We start from the raw sequence: 6,040 nt of genomic DNA, 5'->3' as shown, positions 1-6,040 counted from the left end.
GTTATGGAATTTTATCTCTTTCAATACAAAATTTTATTTTATTTTATATTGGTTGCTCTTGTTTTGTATAAGAGTTACATCTCGAGGTTATTTAATGGGCGTAAAGTAATACTTCCCGTTTCAAAAAGAATGTCATCATTTTCTTTTTAGTCAGTTTCAAAAAGAATGATTCTTTTTTTGGCAATACTTTAATTTTAACTTTCCACGTGGCATATTTAAGGCCACAAGATTAAAGGGCATTTTGGTACATTTGACATAACTTTAGTTTAAACCACAAGATTTAAGTCTTCTTTCTTTTCTTAAACTTCGTTTCAAGTCAAACTAGGTCATCTTTTTTGAAACGGATGGAGTATCTTGTATTCCTAATTAACTAACTTGTTATGAAGGGTTTCGTGTGTTATTTTATGTCAACTTAATATGATAGGTAAAAAAAAAGGATAAATGACAGAAATCACATACTTTTCAGGTAAAATTACTATTTGTCCCTTACAAGTTTATAATTATAGAAATTGCTTAAATTGATACAATAATATAATTATTGATATATTAATCTGATGCGCGAGAGATATTAATCGTTAAGTAAGATACTTACATTTTATACATGACACACTAATATGATATACATTTTATACATGATACACTAATCTAATGCACGAGATACATTAATTTATATGCGGATACATTAATTTGATGCGTGAAAATGAGATATTTTGAAGATTTGTAAAACAAATAGGAAATAATAATAATAAAAGAACTTAAAAATGAGATTTCTGTCATTTTTTCTTATTACGTACGATAAAGTTTATAAAGCTTACTCTCTTAATTATTTTTATTGGGCTATTTTGACTTTTATATGTCTCTTGACAAAAAATAGTAATTCAAATGTTTTTTGCACGTCTAATTAACTATGTAAAGTTACGTTACGTAACATAAATCAAAAATTGTATAAAATAAATAGAAAAATTAGTTCAACATAATAGAATATTAATTTAATTAAAATTTTATTTTTAAAATTTTGATCATAATCTAAAAATATTTATGATTTATTGAATAAGTAGGATTTGAATTAGAATAATCCTTTTCCCATGACCCCACCAAATATCGTATGGGGTTAAAGTATATTGGGAAAAGGATCTGATATACCCTTCAACTTTGTCATTTGGAGCTGATATTCCCCTTGTTATGAAAGTGGTTCATATATACCCCTACTTGTAAACAAATGGCTCACATATACCCTTTTCCTCTAACGGAAATGAAAAAAAATTATTTTAATCTAAATTTTTATTATTTTTTTCTAAAAAATATAATCCCATATGAGTAAATTTAATCCTCGTCAAACATATTTTTTTTGACTTTTTTGTGTTTCAATTATTTCTTTATAATTATTATTTTGATAATCAAATTTATTTTCACTAATATTCTTGTAAAACTTATTGTAGATGACCAAATTTTTTCTTCGAATACGAAATTAAATTACAATACACACACAAAAAAAATAGTTTAAATTTTTTTTCTTTAAACTAAGGAATGAAAGAAAAAAACAAAATAAGAATAACAAACTCAAATAATTATAATAAAAGAAGTCAAAAAATAATTTATGTATGAAAAAAATTAAAATATACCTTGAACTTTGATAGAAGAATCATATATACCCCTAAATTATTTTTTAAAAAAATTAGAAATAATAAATAGAAATTTAAAACTAATTTTTTAACTTCCGTTAAATGAAGGGTATATGTGAGCCATTTTGTAACGATAGGGGTATATGTGAGCCGTTTGTATAACGGTAAGGGCATATATGAGCCACTTTTATAACGAAGGATATCAGCTCCAAATGACAAAGTTGAGGGGTATATCAGACCCTTTTCCAAGTATATTTGATGGAGTGTTCCACCGTACTATTATATACTATTAAAAATAATATATATTAATTTAGTATAGTCATGTTACACTGAGCTGAAATAAATCATGTCCCATGTGGATAAATACTCTGTGATAAAAATGTGGAGTGTTATTATTCTAATATATCTTGGGTTGGACAGATTATATATGTCCGATCGAATCATTTATCTTTTAACCTTCTTGCCTCGAATATACCAAAGTCAACTAGCAAGCATATATCCTTTGCAAGTACTATTTTTCTATAAAACAAAATATTCTATTCAGTCTGACACTCATATTAAAATATGATTAAATTTTTGATTTATATTAAAAAAATTTATCTTAAAAGGATAATATTTTCTATGAAAGATGACTTTTTGACAAAGGAATTTGAATACGAATTTTCTAATTAAGAATTGAATAAATACTTATCATTCACTATCAGTGCTATTTATTTTTATTTTTTTTAAAAAGAAAAAGAGTAGGTATGTCCAAAAGGAAGATACTCTATTCTTGCTAGTTTACTATTTCTTCTTCGTCTTAATTACTTTTTTTTTTTAGTTTATTTTTAGAATTTTTATTATTATTATTTTAATTTTTCACTTGATATGTTTAAAATTACAAAATTAAACAATGTTTTAGTGTATTCTACATATTTTTAATTTGGATCACAATTTTTTTTAAAAAAAATATGTCAAATCAAAATGAGACCAAACAAATCGAAACAAAAGATATATATATATACATATATATATATATATATATATATATAGTGATGAACTGTATGCTAGATACTCACTTTATCCAATAATATTTATCCACTATTGACTTTACACATTTTTTAAGAAATTATAAATATCAGAATAATTTTATTATATCACCTTTTAAATATAATAAATATAATGTTTTGAAAATGTTATAGGAAAGTGACTTAATTAATGATAAAAATAAATTAGAAACTAAACAAAAAATTATTTATTAATTTTATAAAATAAATAAGTATTACTTCCTTTGTCCCTATTTAGTTGTCCACTTTAGAAGTGACACATATATTAAGTTACCAATTATAATCATAGGTTAATTACAATTTTACGCTTTAACTTAAAAGATTATGCAACTCCCCAAGTATAATAAATGTATTTTCTGGTTTCAAAAAGCATGCATTACAATTTAGTAGTACTAGAAATTTTCTAGAATTAAATAAAGGCATATTAGAAAAAAAATTATTATTCTTTTTTAATTTGTTAGAATAAACAAGTAAATAAAAACAAATATAAAAGAAATATAAATAAATAAATAGAGACAGAAAGAATACTAAATATTTCAAAATAATATAATAAACAACTATTTTATTCTACGAGACATCCATTGTGATGGTTATGGCTATTAACTTCACATGATTCACCTCATGAGAGAAATAATTATTGCTTTGGAAATTTGGATGCTTTAGCCTTAAATGCTCTCACATGTGAAGTGCTGCATTTTACAACTAGTTTTTGAATTAATCGCCCAACTCAATTTGCACCATCGATCTCTAATTTATTTGACATTCACATTTTTCTAATATGACAATTGATAATGACGTTTCTCACTATCATATAAATATAATTTTAAAATCATTTTGTCTTATTTGAATCCCTATTTTATATTTAGATGATTGCAAAATTATTACTACTCTACCTGTCCTTACTTTCCTAATATAAAATACCACGCAATCAAAATAAATATACATTGTAATAATACACAACGCAAACATATTTATATTTGGTGCTATCTTAGATTGGTATAGATAAATAATTTTAAGAAAATCAACTTGTAATTTATTTATTTTTGAATCTTCATATGACATTCGATATTTGGTTTATTAATCTAGAATTTTAATTGGGATTATCTTACATGAGAAATATCACATGTTTTGATGGAGAGTATTAACAAATAAAGATATTGTTGAAGAATCCTTCGAACATAACGAATGAAAGGAGAATCAAGTGTCAAATTATGTTCTGAGACTAACTTAACTTTAAAAATTAACTTTCAAATAAAAATTTATCCAAATAAAACGTATAAGAGGCCTTAAATTCTCATCTTCACGTATGTGAATTGAAATACACTTTATCCGCACTAAACTTTAATATTTCCAAAAACATGTCATGTATGCACACTCTGGGTATGGTACTCCTAGCTCTTATTCACATTCTTGATCCGTTTTTAAATTAGTGAAATTTGATTTGGTCACATGGTATTGGACCCTACTATATTTACTAAACCCTACCTGAAAATTGAATTAAAGAGTTGGTAAATGAATGGACAGAGGCACATGTGCCTCCATTGGGATTTAACTCAACCCATGTGGTTTTCTCATTGCAATTAGAGAATGTGCAACCCTGCCAGTCAATAATTTAATGTATATAACTTCAAAATTTTATTTTTATCAAGTAATTAAATTTTAAATTATTAGTTTATATACGTTCAATGAATTATTTTAGACTAAATATATTAGATTCAGCCAAACTCGTAATATGTACTCTCATTCGGCTCCTAATTACAGTTGTCAATATGGGCTAGTCCACCCCATCTGGGCTAAGCCATATAGGCTTCAATATTTTAAGGGTCAGGGCGGGCTAGCCCATTTTTGGTGTGGGCCAGAAAACGGCCGGCCAACCCACAAGTACGTGGGCTACATGCTTATCGGGTCAGTCCACTTTTTTAAAAAATATATTAATTTTAGAATTATTAAATTAAAATTATAAATTATAATTTAAAAATATTATCATAAATATTGACAAAATAATATTACTTGATATTGATGTTACTACTTTTTAATTAAATCGACAAATATAATTATCTTTATAATAGTTATTAAGTTTTTTTTCAAGTAAAGTATAAATATCTAAATAGAAATATTAACGTAATTGTTTTTGAGTTTGAACTCTCTTTAATTTTAAATTTTAAAATTATATTATATTTTTTAATTACTTTTTATTGGCCACGGACCGGCCCTACCGATATTTCTCAAGCTCCATAAATCAGCAGGCTTATTCAGACCGGGCTAAAAAATACTTTTCTCAAATAGGCCTCAAAAATCCTAGCCCAACTCTATTAAATCCCGAATTAGGCCAGGCCAGCCCAACAGGCCTAACCTATATTGACGGCTCTACTCCATGTTAATCGTTCAGCCTTGAGCATTTATACACAATTGTACTATGCTCTACACTGCGCTAATTGACCTTTCTTGGCACAATACTAGTACATATCATGTACTAGTACTACGGAATTAGAAAGGACTAGAGATGCATTTTTCAATTCATTTGATCAGTTGTTAAATATAGAGAAAATTTACTAATTATATTTTGCTTAATTACGAAACATAGATACATGTTAGAAGGAGGAGATCTACGGGCGAACGAGATTAAAAGAGGGAGGAGAGAGGCGAGCGAGATTGGGAGAGGAAGAAGAGAGGTGAGATCTGGCTAATAATTGCATCACGAGTACACATAATTGATACAATTCATCTGTATCATGAATAAAATTATGGGAAAAGCTATTGTATTTAATTTATTGATGCAAATCAATTGTATCAAGTATATTAACAAATAGAGTTTGTATAATTGTATCAATAAATACAATTATATTGTTGTTATAATTGATAACAAATTGCATTTCATACGTTGCCTTGTGTATTCTGTTTATGTATAATCATTTATATTTATATAGTTGATTTTTACCATCTGTATTTATATTGTAGAGAGAGAAAGAGAGGAAGAAGTGAGGGAGAGAGAGAAATGAGCAAGAGAGAGGTGAGTGAGAGTGCATAGAGATAGGAGAGAGGCAAGGGAGGGAGAGAAATTTTCTATAAAATCTTAACTATAGCTATGAATCATAATTTTTTTAAAAAAAAATTATAGTTATGTATAGTAAATATATCACATCTTTATTTTCTTCTAAGTAATTTTTTCTTAAATATATTTGGGTGAAGTTTGGTATCTACTAAATTAGATTAGACTAGACAATTTTATTATTAGGGGATCAATTTGTAACTAACCGAAATTCTACTAGGTTATGAGACTTACATTTATGCTAGTCGTAATATTACAAATCTTATTAGATTTTGAATTTTGAATATATGTATTTGAATATATATATATATATATATATATAT

Source organism: Solanum pennellii, chromosome 2 (assembly GCF_001406875.1).
Source record: "Solanum pennellii chromosome 2, SPENNV200".
Lineage (NCBI taxonomy): Eukaryota > Viridiplantae > Streptophyta > Magnoliopsida > Solanales > Solanaceae > Solanum > Solanum pennellii.
Note: the sequence above shows the minus strand (reverse complement) of the source record.